General features: G+C 36.8%; 1 protein-coding gene across 1 annotated transcript in view; it reads left to right on the top strand.

Annotated features, from left to right (window-relative positions):
* Positions 1 to 22,897, top strand: part of nrg3a (neuregulin 3a) — a 427,029-nt gene that overhangs the window by 235,506 nt on the left and 168,626 nt on the right. The window lies entirely within an intron of this gene.

A 22,897-nucleotide genomic window follows, 5' to 3' on the forward strand; every position in this document is an offset into this window, starting at 1 on the left:
TCACTTGAAGGTCTTTGCTCCTTTAATACTTCTGAAGGGTTATGATTCAGCTTTTGAAGTTGTGAAATGTCTAATAATGCACTTCACCTGCATCAGATCTTCCCCTCCGTACGTTTCTATTTGCCTGAGAGTTGCTGTGGGCCACGCTTTTGAAGAATGTGTAATTACACTTTGGTGGGTGAGCTTATTTTGGATGGAACTTGAGCTATTAAAGTTCATTTAGAATTAGTATCGAGCATTTAGCAAAGACCAAAGAGCAGGACTGAAAATCAAAAGGCTAAAATAGACAAGTGCAGGCAACTGTGTGACTCCTGTTCTTAATTGCTCAGCAATTATCGGTGGAGCTATTTGTTTGGCCTGTGTATTTGACTTTAGCTTGAAGATGTATTATAGTTTCTGAACCTACATTGTAATTAGCTTTCACTGTGTAATTGTTTATGTAACCTGAAGACTAAAAGCCTGATGTTTAAAGTTGCATAGCTCTACATTACAGTTACCAAAGATTTTGAGCACTTTGAGAGGGTTGTTGTGCTGTAATCAAAAGCCTCTAGGACTTCAAGAAACAATGTCAAGTTGTCTGTATTTGGCAGTACCAAATTAATAAAGTCCAGTAGACTGGTACATGCACTACTGGAATTTACTGTAAAAGAGAATGTATTGTTTCTGTGATAACAATGTGGTATGCGTCAAGTATTCTACTGTCCAATAAGAGAGCATATACTTGTAGGTACTTCCTTTTCTGTTCCCTATGCCTACTCATAGTAGGATAATAGAAAGTGCCAGGTATATATGCATACTTCAAATGCATTAAATATAATCTCACTAGGAAATTATGCATACTGTATATGAGAAATATTTACATTTAAATTTCAAAATTAAAGAATACAGTATATTATAATTGACATTGTTGTTACATGTTTAACTACACATTGCATTGCCCAACTCTGTAGATTGACAGTGATATTTAACAGTTCAATATTTAATTATACATAAGTCAAATCAAGACAAGCATCTTGCGAGCAGCAACTAAAATAAAGTTCTGAAGGATTGGATTTAAGAGTGGAGTATCAGCAAATTGAATTTTCATTGCTAAGCTGGTTTATTCACCTGGTAAGGATTCTTCTCTCTCACTCCAACATCCCCTGACCTCCAATCATTCCTGACACAATTTTTTCATCCAGAAATGAGCAGCGGAGATGAAATGTCGAGAGGCTGCCAATGCCCTGCGTCTGTTTTCCTCACAAGGTGGCTCTACACAGATAATCGACAAGGTGCAATTAGATGCATTTTGTGTCTAATGCATGCTGCATCAGAGGACTCAAGATGAACACCATTTTAAATAATGGGGGTGATGCTTGGATAAGATAAGAATCTCCAATTCCTGTGGTGCTGGTAAGCAGGAAGGGAGGGGGTGCAGCCACTGTTACAGGATAAAGATCAGAGGGAACAGAAACAGAAACATTATGTTTGATGTCAAGTGAGGGGAGATGATTCCCAAAGTGTAAAGCTTCCTCGGAATTTAAGCTTTTTGGTGACATCTTAAAATGCAAGGCTAATATATCAGTGTTCAGAGTACATTAGAAGCTTTTAATCATTTAATCAGCATCATTTGTCAGAAGAAAGTCCTAAGAACACTAAAGAAGTGTCTAAGACATAAACGTCTTAATCCAGCAACATTGAATTAGAATTTAAATAAATCTCTGGTCCTTATGCTGCAGTGCAGACATTTTTTCTGCCCATGATCTCCAGGCAAGCCGATGTGAGGTTCTCCATTTGTACCCCCCTCCTCTGTTGTTGCAGTTACCATGACAACAGCCCCTTTGCTTTATTACTGTGGGGACTGGAGTTGTCAGTGGCGAAGATGTGGCCTCGGTCTGTCAGAATTCCAATAGGACCTGTCAACATTTTAACGAAGGTATAAAAAGGAAACAAACTCCAAGGTGAGCTCAGTGAGATAAAAGGAAGAATGTCAGCATTTATTACTGTTGCCATGATCTGGTGCCGCAGATTTCAATGATTGTGAAATCTATATACTGTACATCTTGATTGTATTGGTAACTAGTCCGAGACATACTGTATGCAGTCTTTCCTTTGTCTAATAATAGGCAAATGAAAGGCAGCATACTGTACATTATACAGTATTATTTACTTGACCAGTGCATTTTGCATCTAGTACCATCTATGTGGCTCAATAGGCTTTTGGTTTCACATACTGTATATAAAGCATTAAATAAATGGTAGTGCTTACAAAAAATGTAGCCTTGGAGTTGCAAAGAAACTGTGAAGGATAGGTTTCAGATTTATTTAGACTTCTGATAACCTTTAGTGATTTAAACGCTTACTTCTTCCAGGCTCTTACAGAAAAAGTCATTGTAGCTTTTTTTAAAGGACATAAAGATAAGTGTAATGTAGCAGATCTTCCCTTCGGTGGTGTGCCCTTCACTGTGTTCATGTCTGTTATCGGTTATGAAGCTGTCAGCCTGTCGTGTGTAGTGGATTGGGATTGGGGAGAAAATATTTTTTAGCAGCAGCTTGTTATGAGGAAGAGTTTGTAGGGTGATTGCAAGCTTCTGTTCTCGATTTTCTGGTAGTGAGAATCATTTTCTAAAACTATTGTCATGCCACTCCTAAAAACGCTATCTTGTGATCACTGCTACGTGCAAGTCTTGATGGAATTATGAAACTGTAAGCTGCCTTTTGTTTATGTTTATTCATTAATTGTGGAATAGGTTACTAGTTGCTAAGGCTGATATTGCTCGTTATGAACCGTGAAGGTAGGACCATACCTTTCCTGTGTTTCCATTCTTGAAAACCACTTGCAAAGAGCTCCTCAGCACTGTTTCTTAATGGATTTTATTTCTCCCAGCTTTGGCTAAATGTGTGCTTTTTAGTTTAGTGTTTGTGTGTGTGAAAGAAAAATAATTGTTTTTGCTAAAACCCATAATAGAAAATTACAAAGAAACACAACAATGAATAGGACTTTGAAGGCCAAATTCTTTGGGCAAGTCGTGCTTCACTTTGTGAATGCAACTCCTGGTAAACCAGTGCATGAATGCTTGTGCAGTGACACAAGACCTTTTATTAGCTTTCCACACAGCCACATCATTCTTATTCTTACCTTTCAAAGCACAGCATTTTAAATCATGGTAAATCGGCACAGGAATGACCATGCAGCCTCCAAAGGCATTCAAACAAAGCAAACAGCCTCCTCATTGCATTTTAAATTTTAAATCAAGGCGCCATTCATCTGCAGTTGAAAAGGAGTTTCATCACAATGTTATGCGCATTTTGTCTTATATCACTTCAATTCCATTTGTTTCTGTGGCAGTTCCAGAATTTCTGTAGCAGGTATGTGGTTGGTTGATGCAGATTCCTTTTTCACATTATGGATGCTAAAGCACTTTAAAAATTGTTGGACCAACCTCTGCAGTTTCTAAACTTTTTCTCCACACAGCTGAATAGTCACAGCAAGTTTTTCTATGACTAATTGTGAATAGTCCTAGAAACTTTTTACCTGTGATTATTAAAACAAGGATCTGCAATGTTAACCAAAAATAAGTCAACCAGTAAACCACAGAAAGAACCACAAAGTTATGCTGTATAGTGTTTAAATTCCCTGCCTGACAAAATACTGTTTAGTGATACTGTCAGTTAAGTTACAGTATATTTTGCCATAAGTGTATAATTCCCAGAATTAAAAAAAAATACAAAACAAAGTGCAATGAGTGGGTAACACCACAGTGACATATCATTTTGTCTATAATAACCAAGGAATCAAAGCACATCAGAAAGAATACAGGTTCGATCAGAACAAAGAATCAATACATTACACATTTTGGAATACCATAATCCCAGGTTATATCATCCCTAGCACCATGTCTCAGAAGCATTTTAGTATATTTGTTTTCATTCAGAAAAAAAATCTTGAGTTTTTTTATGATTAACTGCTATCCTGCTTGTGGGAAATCGAATGAGCATATGTAGAAGTAGACTGAAACTGACTTTTCAATGGTCAATTCCCACATTTACAATGTCATGTTAGACAGCTGGATATGCAAAGTGATTCCATTGTCATTGTATGCAGGTGGATCCGAGATTCAAAGCACTCCCACATACTATACTGTACCACTCTGAGCATCCTAGCTGTACAGCCCACATGAGAATCAAAGGGAGTGAATTAAGAGTACTATGCTTTTTATTCATGTTGGGTTTAGGTAGCAGTTTGCCTGCTGCTTTGTGAGTTCATAAAAATGTTGCAGATGGCTTTGTAGGTCACCTCTACATAGATCCCATTCTTCTCAGCTGCTCATTTTTCTGAGCATCTGAACATTATCTATAGATTCGACACCTGGAAACAATTCTAAACTGTATTAGACTAGCAAATCCTTGTGAGGCCTCCGAGTCTGCACATCTCTAAGTTCTCAAACTCTAGGCTAGCCTCTTTCCCTTTTAATAAAATTCTAGTGAAGAGTATGTCTTCTCCAACAAAATGGCAATCTTACCCAACAAGAAAGGTGATTGTGACATGTTTATTAACATGTCCAGAATCATATGTCAACTGGTGACTCGAGACAATTGCTTTCTCCTTACTTACAGGTTTTAGGTTACAGACTAGGAGAAAAAAATGATTCCATGGTGTCTATTTTTCTTTCATTCCTCTATTTCCCATTTTCTACAATAACTGAAACCTGGACTGCTTGACTTCAGAATTCCTTTGAAGGAAAGGAAAAAAAGAGTTTTAAGTACTATTGTGTCTGAATGATTCAGGACATGTTAATTAATTTATTTTGTACAGGGAGATTTCTTATAGAACAACTATGTTTACTTCATGTCTACAATGCATTTTATTCTATAACACTGAGATGATAGTGGGATGTCTTAAAACATAACTTTGCTGAAGCAAAAAACAACAACAAAAAATCCGGAATGTTATTTACAACGTTTACAATGTTCTTGTTCAATGGTACAATTAACATTGTACAATGTTCTTGCACATAAAATAAACCTACAGTATGTACATTTTGAAACCACAAAATAAATCATATTAATGCAGATGATATCCATGTGACAGGCCTACCTCTCCTTGGGTGGCTCATAAGGCCTGTGCACTTGGACAAACCACAATGGAAAGAAAAAAAAATACAGTGAAATGAGAATTTGTTTAAGCAAAGTGCAGTACTACACACAAAAAGAAAACTTACTCTTGCAATCCAACATGAACAATCACTGTGAATCTCTTTATACTGATCAAACTTATACTTTATGAAACCAATGGGGAATATGACTCTCACCTTTTACCAATTAGGAAATAACTAACTAATTCACGATTAACTACTTCACCTTATGTGAATCTATAGTATATGGAAATAATAGAGGCCCAAACAACCTCAAGTAGCAGGTCATTTGAAACTAATATGCAGCTCACAATTGCTGGCATGCCACAATCCACTTTAAGCACAGTGTTTTTGTTGCTTTTTGAGCCAGAAAAGTTTTAATTTGTCATACATGTAAATGGAGCAAATCTCAGTGTACCTTACAAAAGTAACTTACAAAATCGTAAGTCCAAACTTATTCATAAAGGTATATTCATTTATATAATATAATACTCACTTGTATATTATATTTCAATGATGATCTTTCATAGTAAAAAAATAATGAGTGAAGAAGCTCAAGGGATGAAAATATGCAGTTATATATTTTGTGGTCCAAGCTGTGTAATCATACAGTACCTGCCAGTCATGAACATACATGTCAGTCATGTCAGTCTAAGACTAGGCAATGTGATTGATATATACAGTATATCAGTACTGTATGTTGGTGCATGGTGAGATGGGATACTCTTTTCTCCTGAGGATGGATCTTCTTGCAAGAGTACCCTGTGAAGAAGAGTATCATCATATAAAAGTATTTATGTGAATCTGTAGCATAATGGACTTGATCTAGATACTGTACATGCACTTCAGTACCTATCAGTTTCTTTGCACTGTACTGTAGTCTGTTGAAACTACTGGCTTTTGGATGCTGACTGTAGATTTATTCTGTATAGTATCTAGATCAAGTCAGGACAGTGATTATATAAGAAGGTTTCTAATTGTCTCTGATGAAGCCTGTCCATCCTTCCTTCCAAGTAAACCACCGTCTGCAGCACCCTTCTGGTTGGTGACAGGGAAAAGGTACAGTAGCTCATTACTTAGTATTATGGCAGCTTCACTTATCTGATGCTATTCTGAAGAATCAGGAGTTTGAACCACAAGTTGACTTTCCTACAAAGCTCCTAACAATTGCTATTTAGATGGCAAGTCTTTGAGAGAAACTCTGAGAAACTGTGCCATGTCCAAAACCTTCATACACTAATGAATAATACTTGGATATTTGCTGAATTCTAAAGTTGTCTGTTTTTTTCAGTTTTGTGCCTTATTAAAGAAATATATGAGAAATTCCCAACAGTAATTTGAAATATTGTGCTGTCAGAAGAAAATGGGAATTTTAATCAGTAAGAATCTTTAAATGATCTCTGCTTTTGCGGTAATGGATTTATTGCATATGTGAATGCTGCATATTAAGAATGTGTTTCTGAGACAGGGATTTACATCTGAGGTCTTGCCATGTATATTATATTTCCAATAATCTAAAAGTGACGTAGTGCCATTGACATGACTTTTCAATTAATATAGCTAACAATCTTTGATACCATTTGAAATGATGCTGGAAAAAAAGCAAGAACTAAATTCACTCACTATCCACTATCCAAGCAAATTACTTTTTTTGGCATTTCAAATGTATACACAGGTTGTTGGAAAACCCTGGGGGAGGCTGAATTTTGCAATTTAACTCTGGTGCCAATACCAGCTCCTTTATGGATTGAGGATACAGTCCATATCACCTACCAGATGGTGTCCATCTGGCATAGGGATGTTATTCCTGGTTGCAGTGGTTTTAATTCAGGATCTTGATTCTATAACGTGTGTAACCATGTGTACTATTATCATCTCGTGTTGGTCAACTGATGGTTATTTCAACGAGTATTTAACTGTCTATGCCAATTCTGCTTTTCAAAAATTTCCCAAAACACTCATCACATTTAAAACCCCCTATTCCAAAATGGGATAAGTGTATTTGTGTTTTATGGCCAAAAAGTTCTGTTGCACTCTTCCTGTAGCATGATATTTTGTATTAAAATGGCAGGACAATGAGCTTAAACACCTTTTGCTTCACTAAAGTAGTAGTAAAGCTTGGATCTAAAAAAGGCAGCTTTCATCTGATCCACTTCTAACTGTAAAATGTCAAATACTTGACACTGCCAGTGGAACTTACTAGACAGTCTGCCTAGCAGGCTTATTGTGCAACATTGCCTCTTGTGGCCTTCTTAAGCATCACAAAGCTCAGTAAGAGATGCAGTCTTCCTTTTCCTATTATTAAATAAAGATACTGTATAGACAATAATTATGCACAGAATGATCTGGAAAATGTGTGTACATTGTCTTCATTCTCCCTGTCCTGATGTGAAAGCTGTAGTTGTGAGAAAAAGTTGTTTGCATTATCAGATTTCCCATAACTGGAGACTATAAAAATTAATGACCATTCCAAGTTAAAAAGGGGAACGTATTGTACCTGTACTTCTGGTGTAGGTGTATTAATGCTGGCATCTCTTCACCTGGAATTATCTGTAACAAGCATACCATGGACATAAAAAAAAATAATTGCAAACTTCAGCCATATAAAACAGACATATGGGAAATTGATATCAACTTAGAAGAAACAATTAGGTTACCCTAGGCAAGTAAACACCTAGCCACAATTTTAAATTCTGGCTTGATTAAAGCTTTAATCTTATTTTTTAAAATTGCAAATTGCAAATTGCAAGAAGTGTCTTGCCAAAAGTTCTGTTTTCAATTGTTCAATTTTTTTTGTACTGATGTTTTTCTGATACCAATTTCTACTGCTAGTGTAGTTGGTTATAAATCTTTAAGTTACTTCAGTTGTGTGTTTAAAATGTATTCCCTTCCGTTATTTGGCTGAAAAATCAAAATAGGTACAGTCAGAACAGTTTCCTCCTTTCTAAAGGCATTTGAATACTGCCCCCTGTTTATTAGTGCTTTGTTGACAGCTTACATTTCACCGTAGCTTTTAAAACAAGTGCCTCAAGTGTTTTATTTAGTGGACATACTATCATATTTATACATAATAAATTCAGCATCTTACAACAGGACATTATGTATTATAATAAACTTCACTTACAATGTGAAACAGGGAAATACAGTCTGTAGTTCAATTGATTTAAACAATTTCTATAGGAGTAATATGCTTTCCCATATGTTCAAAACACATCATGTACTGTTACAGGTGTATCTGAAAAATATATTGGGTTGTATTTGTTGATATGCAGTTACAGGGGGATGCCCAAGGTTGGTCCAACTATTTACAATAATTCTTGAAAAAGAGATTATAAACTATATTGAAAAATCTGAAACGTTCAGATTTCTCCTTTTGAACATCAATCAGACAGGTTTATCTTGATATTTGTTTTGGTGTTTATTTTCATGTTATGGCATTACATGTTCAATTTGAATTCTTTACATTCTTGCATTTTCACAGCACATTTAAGATATAATAAAAGCAGGAATCTAAAATATTGTGAAAATTGTTCTGCATCTGTCAATACCAGGATCCCTTCAACTGAACTGGTACAGTAGCTCAACACATTCTGAGAGAACGACAAGTCTTAGAGCCGAATACTGTAGTACATTGTGCCAGGATCAGAACCAAAAATGTCAGGGACACAGAGGCCAGGACCAGAAGAAGATACAAAACAGTAGTTTTGTTCCTGAACCACAGGGAATGTTCTCCATACATAAACTCAGCCTCAATTCATAAACTCAGTTCATTCCAACAGCCTCTTTAATTCCCCACTCAAACAAAAATGCACTACAAGAAGAATTTCCTGTTTTTGTAACTGAAGGTGTGTCCCAGGGCAGGTGGATTGGCTAATGGAGGGTCCATAGTGAATGTAGGGATATGTCTGCAATCCCACACCACTCAATCAATCAGGCATCATTTCTGGCATGATGTGAGAAGAGCAGAAGTACAAAATTACCTTACTGTGGAGACTCACTGCTCTTACTGCATAACAGTAAAAAAAATGTCCGGCATATCAATGCTTGGAACTACATTTCAAGTGGAATGGTGCTTTAGGGTGATATACTGTAGTTTAGTGGTAGGACTACTCTCAAAGAGGCAACTTTGTTTCTCATTTATAGACATTGGCTGCAGTTCCTCTGCGTTTTTGTAACTGAGTGTAAGGACTGCCTTCTCTCTTGAAATCACCTCATAATAGGCACTAGATCAGAGAAGAAAACAAATATTAATGAGTTTTTTTTTAGGTTTCCATTCTTCTGTTGTTTTTAAATGTTGTAAAACCTGTCCTGTGGGATAGGACGCCATGGTTGTCTGCAGACATATCTCCTGCAGGTGAGAATGATTTGCAGAATGTAAAGAGCTAAACATATTTTTCAAAATAATTATTTTCCAATTTTTTGACAGACATTAGTGAGTTGTGGGGAGGGATTTTAATACTACAGAAAATATTACAGTTCTCCAAAAACAGGTTATTATTTTACAATTAGTCAAGTCTTTGTAATCAAGAAGGTTGTTTTTAATTTTTGTCATTATTATGCCATTATTATGACATAATTATGTCATTATTAAATGCAACCTATTTTGTCCCATGCTATAAATCCAAGTGAGAATTTTGATGTTGTGTGGCTTTAGCTACCCATAATGATAACCGCATATGAACACTTGAGCACAGAAGACTTTATATTCATTGTAATTCGAATTGTTTTGACTTTTTGCTTAGTCTGACTCCATCGCTTAAGCTGTAAAATCTTTGTTATTCATGGATAGATTCAAATCACAAAATAAAATATTGTTAAGGAATTCATGTTTCAACATTTGTCTCCTTTAGTGCTGGACAGTAAGGTTTAAGACAGAAACACTAGAAAAGTAGGAGTACTAATAAAGAGCAGATATCTATCAACAACACTAAGACATTGTTGTCAAGGTAAAAAGGAGACCCTCAGAGGAGGAAGAAAAAGAGAAAATCTTTCTGAAATACATGTGTAATGCTACAGTATTTCCATGGTTCTCTCATTTTATTCTAGTAGTTTGTATTAATTATATATAATCAATTTTATATATAATCAGATTCACAATTGTAACCTTGCATTTTGTTTTCATATTTCAAGAAGAACTGTAGCTACAGTACAAACCATGCATGTTATGTGAGAAATTTAATTTGCGTATTTTCTTTTCAATTTAACCCAGCGACAGCTTTTACTTGCGTTACAGTTTGTCTTTAATAGGGCTTCTCTTCGTCATTAATTCATTTAGTGAAACTAAGTTGATTTGTTGACACTAGTGCTTGTTGTTCCTGATTCTGAGAGTACTGTATACTGTATTTGTGTTTCTCTCAAATAACAGTCTGTAGAAGCTGTTCAGTAGGATACAATGATTGAAAACTACATTACAATAAATTGTTAGACTTTTAGACAATTGTAGAACTTTCTGTAATTAGTAATGAACCTATAAATAATGAAAAAATACAATAAACTAATAAAATGAATATTTTGCACACAGTTTTCATAAACTTCCATGAACACAAGACAGGTCAGCAAACCATTATTTTTCACTACAGGCTGTTATACTCAAAAAGATCATTTTGAAACAGAAATTGACAGCTGTGACTTGCGCATTATACTTTACTTGTTTTATTGGTAAGATTTTGGGCATACTGTAGATGTACAGAGATGTTCTGTCTCTGTTTAAACTGGACTTAACCTGAAAAGGTAGATAGGGCAGGTGTGATGTTCCACTTAATGAATCTCTTTACCCAGAGAGACACACATGATCAGGCATATTTTTAGTGCGTCAGTCGACTGTCATATGGACGTGAGCCAAGCTCACCATACAATACAGCAAACCCTCTCACATGGAGCTAGGTTGAGGATGATCCATGAAACTGGCACAGGTTGCCCCTGAACATATTCATGCAGCTGTCACAGACAGAGAGCGGGAGGTGGAGCTGGGGGCTCATATGCATTTTCCAGGTATAGTTTGCCCTTGACTTATTAAATTGAATGAAATCAAAGACAAAAAAATATATAGTACTACAAAATATTGCAGCAGTAAAATGCTAGCATTGAAAGAAAGGGAAAAGTACAGTTTACGTGTGAGTATCTTCACATTGATAAGACAGACAGAATTTGTAATTTTAGGGTGCAGAGGTTCTAAACAGAAAAGCAGTGCAACTCAAATATTGTACATGTCTCACATAACTATAGCCCAACAGAGTGTGCTGCTGAAGTTCTGAGCCTACAATGAGGTACGGTATTATTGTACAGTAAATTGTGTGACAAAACTGGAGAATCCATCCTCCTGTTAGAAAATCAAAACCTGTGCGCATACGCTTGCCCCCGCCTCACCCCCCTAGTAGCACTGCAAATATCTGCAGCCTGTTTGTCCCTATAGGTCATCAGCAGTGGTGGGTGAATTCCATTTGCATCTAGATGACACACAGTAAACTAGATTCAAAATAGTCCCCTCTTAATTTCAGGACTTAACCTGTACTCTGAACAGAAGTCTTAAGAACATGAGGCGGTCCTTTAATCAGAGTCCACAGATTTCATCCTCTTCACCTTTGTAGCCTAGAAGCTTATCACCAGCAGTACCATTATACAAACACACAAATCAAGGAAACATCTAAGCGTCTCATTGTATCACAATGTGATCTTTGTCTGGTTTTTAAATCAGCACATTTTAGATAAGCAGAGAGGGCTTCTATTGCCTTTATTGTTTTAAGTAGAAGTATAGACCCAGGTTTTTTATTTTAAGATAATACACACTGCTGTTTTTTACTGCTATATTAGTAAAAAGTGTAGAAGTGCCTGCAATCTGAAATTGATCAGACCATTATGCAATGGAAGCTTTATTGGTTTCCCTGTGTGCAACCACACAATCCGTTTTTCTGGGAAATCATTTGGGTCAAACATAGGTTTCAGAGAGATGGCAACATGATTGAGTCCTAAAAATAAAGAAATTGCCTAATTTTATCCATAAAATAAAATATGCCACATGGGTACCCAATAATACTGTATGTTTTCAGTGCATTTTGTCAGATGGTTCCATTGAATCACTGCTGTAACAAATGTCAATAGCCTATACAACATGTTTAAATCAATATAAAAGCACACAGCTTTAATGTAAGTCTAGTAGGTTAGTAGAAACGTACAGTATAGGACTGTTAGGTTAAAGTACAGAAATGAATAGACAGCTATATGCTTTTCTACCCTGTGATTTCTTTAATGGTTGAGAAGACTCTCCTGTGTTATTGAAAAAACCCAGCCTTTGAGAATAACATAGTGACCAAGAGATGGACAACATTGAAATATCCTTTACCAAGTGCTATCAGAAGCCCATCCTTAAGCTTGAGTAACACAAGCATGTCTCACTGGCGTGACAGAGTGAAAAGAGATTACACTGTTTTAGAAAATATATTTAGACCTTTTGTGAAGTTCAGACTCTTCAAAACAATGTTATCAGCATATAAATCGTACTTCGCACTCTAATCTCATTACATTATACCTCAGATAGCTTGATTGTTCTTCATTGATAATGGAAAAGGTTCTATCAAGTTATTTTGAGTGAGCATAAACCATAAATTGCATAAACAGTTATAGGTGGGGGCAGACCATTGATATGCAATTAGGAATGTGTTGCAGCACAGTTATTCCCAGATTTACATCAAATTTATTGGGAACAGCTGAGTCTTCTTGATTGCATTTACCGTCTTGGGTTTCATTAAGGCAGATAAATTGACTTTTGCGTTAACAGGTTGCCCATGTTAGTGGATCAGCAACAATTTAATCAGCTTCCACCTCCTTAAGTAAAACCCTAGCACTCACATGAGACAACAGTTAAAATTGCAGATATTCCATATCCCAAACTTTCAGAGCTACAGAGACTGAAATAGCATCTTTTGGAAGGCTGAAATAGCTATGCTTACACCCCTAGTAAAAGAGCTGCAGTTCTCGTCCTTCCACTATTGAATGAAATATAGGCACTCTACTATTTTCAAAGCATTTAGTATCATGTGGAATAGGCAGCATATCACCCTGCAACTCACAACTGGGAGCCCACTGAAGCTAAACAGGTGTGAGCCTGATCAGTACCTCGATGGGAGACCTCCTGGGAAAAACTAAGGTTGCTGCTGGAAGAGGTGTTAGTGGGGCCAGCAGGGGGTGCTCACCCTGCAGTCCATGTGGGTCCTAATGCCCCAGTATAGTGACGGGGACACTATACTGTAAACAGGCGCCGTCCTTCGGATGAGACATAAAACCGAGGTCCTGACTCTCTGTGGTCATTAAAAATCCCAGGGTGTTTCTCGAAAAGAGTAGGGGTGTAACCCCAGCATCCTGGCCCTTACCAATCATGGCCTCCTAATAATCCCCATCTATGAATTGGCATTACTCTGCTCTGCTCCCCACTAATACAGTAGCTGATGTGTGGTGAGTGTTCTGGCGCACTATATCCAGGTGGATGCTGCACATTGGTGGTGGTGGAGGGGAGTCCCCATTACCTGTAAAGCGCTTTGAGTGGAGTGTCCAGAAAAGCGCTATATAAGTGTAAGCAATTATTATTATTATAGGTGTAAGAGATGTGGGTTTGCCCCCAATGTTTTATCACCTTAAATGATTTACAGTAGGGCTGCTTGATCACATTCAGTAAATTGTGGAGCTTCCAGTTAACACAAATACTGCAGATAATTTGAATTACAAAGTCCCTCCAAAGGCCAGCTTCAATATGATTCCAGTGCAACACTACTGGAGCAACAACTCTACTGAAGTCTTCTTATACAGGTAGAATGTGTTGTTAGTCTACAAGTGTTAATCTAGTCTGACAACAGATCTCATTTAAAACACTATGGTCACTCTTGTGGAGCCACCAGTGTGGATCTGTGGCATTTTCATGGTGCAAGAATTAAATTTGATTTACAATTAAATTAGTCTTCTTCAACAATTGTACATTTGGGTTAAATGTCTTTCTATTGCTTGATATGGCAACAATTAATACAGGGTGAACTACTGAATATCTTAGTAAATATGTAGAATTCAGTCTGTTGCATTTAAGCATGATTTACATAGAGCTGGTCTTGAGACCGTTCTTTCTCCAGAAAAACTGCATTAAATTTACTGAAGTTATATTTAAGTGCAAAAAATATTTTATATCCTTCCAAGTTTTCTCTATTTGTATTAACTTTATTTGTAATAATAGTAGCTTCCAGAAGATGGCAGTGAATTTTGCACTGGGTCAAAACCAATGAAAACCACAGCATATGTTCTCTGTCACTCTCTTTCAGCTCATATCTGTTCTCTGCCAAAAAATCACTTTCATTTTTGATCTAACGCACTGTGCATATGTTTTCCAAAGTGATAGCTTCTTCAGAGGGGTACAGTATATGTCCTATACTGTACCAGACTGTGCAGCAAGCAGCCAACATGTGCAAGGAATACCTGTAAAAAACATTTTCTGACATTGAAAAATATCTGTTCGGTGACAACCCTGAGAACCTGACTCTGATCACATCTGTTGGTGACCTCTAGGGGCAAGCAGGCTGCAGATATTTTATTGTATTTATCGCTTTGAGATTTTTGTATGAACATAGCTATAGACACACATACTGTACGTACAGCCTCACATACGTGTGTAGACAGGCTTAAAATACACATTTATACCCATACTGCCACCATTCAGGTGATTCTCTTTTCATCCAAAGGTTAAACTTTTCTAATTGTTCTTTTCAGTGAGCCTTCGTTAAAGGAGATGGAAAACATTCTTGGCGTTTCTAATCAAGGCTCCTCTTTCAAGTCAGCCGGTTTGATGTGCTAATGAGATGTAAATATATGCAAATGAGTCTGCCTTTTGACTAAAGTCTCCTTGCATTTTCGAAGCCCCAGTGCAATTCAAAACAGAAACTGCTCTTTCTATAAATACATATTTTTTAAAAAAGAGGAGAAATTCCATCAAAACTGAAGGAAGTGTATGTATCTTCTTTTACTAAAGAGCTCACTTCTCATTGCAAAATTAGTTAAACAGTATCTCTAAAGAGATGAGACAAACATAAGGATGACAGTAGAGAAGGGGGTGAAGTGACAGACATAAGAGAAGGAAGGGTGAAACAGAGCACAAGACACAGTACTTAGTAGTCTTTAAAATATTTAATATCTTACAGAGTTGATTTTCTCTGAAGGTGTTTTGCTGTGTACATTTTCAGAGCCCCATTCTTGGCTTAAAACTATGTGACCAAAAGATTGAATATGCCTTATTAAATTAGTTAGCCTTGCATACAACTGTTAGAAGCTGAATGGAAGAATTTAGTTAGCCATCCATCTCATTGCAGTGTTGCCTGAAATCTGTCTCTGAGGGGTCTAAATGTCCCTTTAATCTTTAGCATGCAAATGACCTACTGTAGGCAAATAAATTTTGACCTATTAACTAATTGTTTTAGATAGCAAAGAGCTCAACGTAGAAGAAACGCATTAACATACAGTAGCATATCTTCACTGCTGCATTTTCACACAATTCCTGCTATGTTTGCCACATTTCTGGGCTTAGGGTTTGTCTGTGTACACATGTTCATATCCAGATAATAAACCTGCAATGTTGAAATAATTCTTGATTCATGAGGTTATGCCATTTAAAGGTTTCTTTTTTAAAAAAGGCCTTTCTTTTAAGTACTTGTACTGTTATAATCACATTTCATGAACCCAGTTTGACTGGTAGTGTGGAAGATGAGCATTATGCTGAGCTAGAATCACAGTTACAACAGATTTAAGTAAGGGATTCGACAGCCACATCTAATGATAAAAAGAGGCTTCAATTGGTGCCTGTTAGGCAGGATATCAGTCCTTCAATACAACTACAGAGTCCTGGATTCAGCTTCATTTCTGTCCATTCTGTCCAACAAGAAAGAAACTAAACATTTGCACTGCAGTACTCACACACACATATATATCGAATTAATATAGAAAAAAAACTTAAATGCAGATCAGTGGCTTATAAACAGTATACAAAGAATTAAATTAAAGGGGAACTGCAACTCTATTTTTTTTTCAGGGTTAGAAAGAATCAGCATTGAAGATTGCATTTCAAACCACATTCAAAGTAAAATAACTTTTAGTAGATAACATGGTAAATAATCCATTAATTCAAACATAATCAGAAAGCCACTTAATCCTGGTAGTGGTCACAGAAACCCAGAGCCCTGGAAGCATAAAGGACAAGGTGGGGCTAAGCCATGAACTACAGTAGATGTGAATCTACAGTTTATCTAATTAAGACTTGACAATTAACTTATCTAGCATGTCTTCAAAAACCATGGCACCTATCAAAAACCCACATGGCCAAGGGTAGAGCATTTCCACGCAGAAAGTATCACAGACTAAATCCAAACCCAGAAATTATCACTTTGAGGGAGCTGTGCTAACCACCATGCTACTATACTTCCCAGATGTATACTGTAAATATTCCCTGGCTGCCCTCAACTCTGCATGTATGTTTTAGCTCCCCTCCCCCCACCCTAACTAAACCAATGCAGAGATCTCCCCAGTTCATTCCTCATAAATTTGGATGGAGGTTATGACAGTGGTGATCTTTAGCCAGCACCAAAGTATTAAGTACTCTGTTACCTTTATAATCATTGGCTTGTATTGTTATTATTCGAATTTTGACCCAACTACGGAATAAAAATGTGTTAATCATTTTTAAACCCAGTCTTAACACACACATGACCTGTAAACTTACTCTAAACATGTTAAATTGGTAAAAGCTTATTTTACATGGCATTAGACAGCAGACTATGTAGTGGATTGGGTTTGAATCAAACCGTTTTGATTCAAACCCTGGATTGTACTGTAGGTTGCCTCTCTTAGTATTATTCTTAGGAAGATTTTAAACTTCTGTGTGGTCTGTCCTTTGGCTGACATACAGAACTACAAATCTGTTTAAATCACCAGTTGTTGATGTATAGATCACTGCTAGATAATCTTATTATTATATTGATGGGGTAACATCTAGAGTGAGATTCTGCCTCTGCTGTGATAGGCTCTGTGCTGCCACAAACCCTACCAGCAGTTTTCTGATAATGGATGAATTATTATTATTGTAAGAAGATTTCGGAATTATATTCACAATTATACTGAAACACTATAGAGAAGTACTTTGATCTATCATTTAGGAAGAGAAAGGCGAAGAGTTCTTCATGCTGTCACCTCAATAACAGTAGTGCGGGACACAGATGTGATTCATTGAGAAGTCATCAGACAGACTAGAGTTTGGTTCTATCAGACTGTTCGCAGTTATTTAACATAGCTGGGGATCTGTCTTAATCAGTACAGAGCTCAAAATGCACTCCAACCCCCCTTGGCAGCTTTGGTCCCAGACGAGCTTCCCACACATGCGAATGAAACGATTCTGGAGATAAAAAAGGTTTATATGCTAAAGAGGTGATTTGAATACCAGAACATAAATAGATGGAAGGTGATGGACGATGGCTTGATCTCCCCAGTTCTGCCCCTTAGCATCCTGCTTAGACCGCCAGCTGTCTTCAGAGCGTTTGGTGAGGTATGAAAATGAAAGCAAGCTCCCAGCTCCCGAGTGATGGCTCTGCTTCCAGGCAGGCAGGAATAAACAACGCCTAATGAAGACAAAGAGTCCTGCTTAAAAAAAGAATAAAAAATCCTGCCGGTTGTGTGTTTCCCCGCAGAGCTCCTCGTTTGTATTCGAGAGAGTTTATATGCAGCTCCGGGTAGCACAAAGAATGGAAATGCATTCATGCCCCAACCACCGATTATGTCACAAAAAATTATGAGCCAATTCAGCTTAGTCTTAGGAAAAGACTGCCATGCATCCATTACTTCTGTTTACAGAGATATTCCGGGGAGTGGGGAAAGACTGCCAGAGAGTCTTTCTCCTTCTGTTTCCACCGTAGGCTACAAAGAACAAAACTAGACTGGCCAAGTCATAGCAGAGGTCAGGTAAGCAGTTGTATCACAGTGTTATCTGATACATTCTGACACTAAACATATCCTTTAACAGTGTAGTATCCTCTTCTAGGCCCCCAAATGTACCTAATGACATACAAAACATTTCTATTTTTTTCTGTCCTTTAAAGTACAGTAGATTGTTAAGGTTTCTCATGTTATTACTAATTAAAATGCAAATTATTTTCTCAATTACAAGCAATCACAAGGGGCTCCTATTCTATAGACAGTGGCAATAAGTACAGTCCAGGCAGAGAATGTTGTGTACATTGAAAAAAAATGCTGTTATAGCGAAGACAGTTTGGTAATGCAATGCGTGAAATGACGTGCATCATGTGTAATAGGGAAAATTATGAAAATGAAAAAACATTTTCTGTGAGTTTCTCTCTCTCTACTCTTTTCAGTTCTGAAAACAAATCTCTTTGTATAGAAGTTCTGCTCTTACAAAAATGAATACATTTAAATTGTTAGAATTTATAAAGTTCAGGTGCTGCGTCAGCATGCGTAGGCTGCAAATGAACAAGTAATAGGTTTATTCCATGCTGAAAAAAGAAGAAAGAAAACACTATGCTTTGGCCGTGGAGCCTTCTTCAGGTGTGAGAAAGACAGGGCAGTAAGCAAAGGTAATGTAGCAGGAGAACAAAAGCTGGGAGAGAGGAGGAGCGAGGGGCAGGAGCAAGGGACAGAAAGAGAGGCCAATCAAGAGGTGTGAAGTCAGGATAAGTGTAGAGAGGTGTGAAATGAAACCTGCAATGAATAGAGAGAATTTAGAAGAAAAGTAGTCTGTCGTTAAAAGAATTTAAAAAGTGCAGAGTTAAGGTTGCGTCTGTACAATACACCTGCAAGACCTCTTTCAGAGTACTGTATTCATCTTGCAGTAATTGGTTTACAAAAATACTACTGAAAGAGCTCACAGACAAGCAGAGAATGATTCTTAATCTTGAATAAATTTCATATACAGAAAGGTATAAAGAACTCAGCCTCTTTAGTTGAGCTGTCATCACAAAGGGTCGACCCAGCTAGTTCCAGCTCAATGCCGACACAAAGTTTAGGCATGAACTTTAAGGTAATGTACTTCTTTACCCAAGAAATCATTAAGACCTGAAAAATCTCCCAGTCATGTTGTGAAAGGTGTTTTCTGTTATACTTAATTGATCAGGTGGAGGAGATCCTGCTGTCAATTAGATACTAGCTTTACTTTGTTACCTTTTAAAGTTCCTCTATGAATTAGATTCACTAGATTAGAAATAACATGGTTTAGACGAATATATTGGCAATACCTATGATGGACTGATGTCCCATCCCAGGATGTACACTGTCTTTCACCTGTTGCTTGGCTCCAGCTTTCCTGTGACCCTAAATTGGAAGAAAAGGTTAGAAAATGGATGGGTAAATATTGGCAATAAAACAACGCTTACATTCTCAAAGAAAAACCACCTGCATATCAGTATGTTAGTTACTGTAGCTCAATAAAAAAAATATTTACAATTACAGGTGTTTTGTTTCAAATAGCTTTTTTCACAATTACTTAATGTGGAAGGATTAATGGTTGCTCACCAGATATAGTTAATATAGATATAGATATATATATATAGTTAATATAGTTGCTCACCAGACACAAATGAAAAAAAAAAACTGTTCCAAAAAACTTACTGTAGATGGTTTTACTTTGCCAACCACATTAGTATTCCAGTAACTAAGCACTGGCTTGTAGTTGCTGGAATTTGAGCTCAGAATTCTGATGAGAGAAAAAATAGCTGTGGTTTATTTTGAAATACAATAGTTTAAGGATGCTTTTGGAGACAATATTTTTTTCTGAATGTTTTAAAGAAACTATGAGATTGTTTTGTTCATCTTTCAACAAAAAGAAAACTTCAACACTGTTTTCTTCTTCCTTTTTCTTTTAGGGCACTTTAAAATACATTATCTGTTACATCGTCGTAGAATTGGCAGCTGTTTGAAAAGAAAGCATTGTGACCGTTGCCTTTCATAACAGCTGTTTCTTCTGTATGGCTGTTCCATATTTCAGATCACAGTTGATTATATTGTTCAGAGTTGGAAGATGTAACTAAAAGAAAAAAAGAAACTTTAGAACTTTAGAACAGTCAAAAATGATTCAAGGAGAACAGTGTCTATTGTTAGGATAGCATGGTGGTGTAGTGGTTAGCATTGCTGCCTTGCAGTGGGGGGATCCTGGGTTCAATTCTTGGGGTGCTATCTGTGGGGAGTTTGTATGTTCTCCCTGTGTTCATGTTGGTTTACTCCAGGTGTTCTAGTTCATGGGCTTCTGGATGAATTGGTACTGGTATGAGTCCATGCATGGTTGTGTCTGTGTGTGCCCTGGGATAGACTTGAATCCCATCTAAGGTGTATCCTGCCTTGTGCCTGTTGCCTACTGGAATCTCCAGTCCACCTGTGACCCCTTATTGCTTAAAGTGGTTAGAAAATGAACAGATGTATCTATTGTTTATCATTTGTTGTAGATCACTGATTGGTACAGTAATTTTGTTAAAATCAGCATCTCCTCCTCTCTTCCCAGCAACAGCTTCACATATAGAATAATTTGAATTGATGTACACATACAGTAGGGTTAATTCTCCAAACCAATGAGCTTCTGGATTTTGAGCACTGAAAAAAAAACACTTGAGAACAAAAAGCATTGCTGTCGGTACTGCAGTGTGCCACCAGTTGAATTCCAATTATATTTTTTATTTTTCTAAGTTACTGGCAAAAAATAATTCATTTTTTTCCAGTTAACCTTGTCCTTTTCCAATGACATGAATCCTTGTTATGTCACAGTTCTGCCTGCAGAGCCAGTAATGAGACCACTCATCATGCGTTTTATTGTTAACAAGTAAAGGTTGAAACCAGCTGTGCAAAGCAAGGAATATGATGTGATTCACATGGTAATCATGTGATTTTTGGCCTCAGACATAGAGACCCATTGTGATCTCATCTGTATTTTCAAATGGAACTGAAATTTCTATGCCAAGCAAGGGGCTGCATTTTAATATGAAGAGCTGCTGTTTTGTTGTTTTAAGAGTGTGCTTCTCAGGGTTGACTGTGCAGTTACAGTACAGTACACTCCTTGCACGCAAATGCAGTGTTGCTTTTGAATGCCTTTTAAAAACATCCGTGCATTTTCAGTAACTGCTCAATCCTCAGAGGGCCACAATATGTTGGGGCACCACTTCTCAGGAAAAGGACACAAGGTAAGAAAACATCTTATAGGTGACACAATCCATTGCCGGACACACATTCATGCATTCAATCTCACATAAGATGGCATGGAAAAAATATGGAACACGGGGAACATTTTACTTAAGATGAGATATGACATTTTATATCTGTATGTAACTTTAATTTGCAACATATTATTCTTTCCTTAATGATATGTAAGATTGAGATTTTTCTTATACTATATACTAGCTCATGATACACTTTAGAAAGTGTTGAAATTCTTTTTGGAGAATTTTTGCAATCAGTAATTCTTCTCTAATATTTGTTACAGCTCTGCATGTTTTCAAAATCTTCAGTTGTCTCCTGGTTTTCCTGAGCACTGACGTCTTGAAGTCTTTTATGTGTCTTGAAGGTACCTCCACCAAAAAAATGTTGCAAGACAATCTGAAACTTTCACCTTACTGTACATTTTTTTGCAGAATTTTTAATGGGACATTGCTGTCCAGTGGAACCAAGACTACATTTTTAGAGCATTGTAGAGCATTTCAGACAAACCAGCCACTACATACTCTTTTTTTAAACTCAAACCAACACTCAGTTACACAGTTACACTTTTAGGACAGTAATACAGAATGGCACATTCACAAACTCTTGCATTCTATTAAATAAATAATTAGAAAACCATGGACAGGTCTTTACATGTCATTGTAAATAGATATTAATTTCTCACATTAAACATTCCTATCTCTAGGCACTTTGTCACAGTTAAAATAAATAGAACAATCAGTCTTTTCTTGAGGAACCAGTAACTGTCAATGGCATTATAATCAAGACAGAGACTATTTTGTTTCTTTAAGCCTTATGTTAAAATTATTAAACTTATTTCTTAGGATTGTATTAAGAGATTTAGGAAGGTAACATCTTCCAGTTCTTTTTCTTTGTCCAGACTATAATTGAGTTGTGAAAAAAGCCTGCCATTATTTTCCAAGTACTCGAAGAAATGTAACATACAATAGTGCTGATCTTTCAAGCAGTGAGTGAAGGACTAAATCATATCTTGTATCATTTTTGATGTACTGTGCATATTCTGAAGGAATGATATCCCTATATCAGAGCATAAACATAATTGAGCCATCAAAGTGTTTTTTCCAGCAGTGTCAAGATTATTGTGAACTGAGCATTTCTTTAATATTGCCCTGCAATTTTGCAAAGTGCACTGCATCCTGGTTGCTGGAAATTACCCTGAGCCCTCAAGGGCTCCTTTAATTGGCAGAAAATAATGACAAACATGTCACCACACTCATCACTGCATCAATCACTACATAATTCCAGTCATCTTCCATAGTGCTGGCTCAACCACTGTGCTCCATGGAGGGATGCAACTGGGTTCTTTGTGCGAAAAAGTTAAAATGCCTCCCACAAGCCTGTGTTAAAGAGTGAAATCTAATTCCTATTGCATAGTAATTGGAGCCATTCCATGATTTATGAGCTGCAGACTCTCGTATATCAGTCAATGACAGATAATTTCTGCTTCATAACTTATTCTAAATTTACACTGATGGACAACTGGAAAAATAAATATAAAAAATACACATTATTCTGGTTCTGTGATATGATTTGGA

This window comes from Atractosteus spatula, chromosome 5, assembly GCF_055471065.1.
Source record: "Atractosteus spatula isolate fAtrSpa1 chromosome 5, fAtrSpa1.hap1, whole genome shotgun sequence".
Lineage (NCBI taxonomy): Eukaryota > Metazoa > Chordata > Actinopteri > Semionotiformes > Lepisosteidae > Atractosteus > Atractosteus spatula.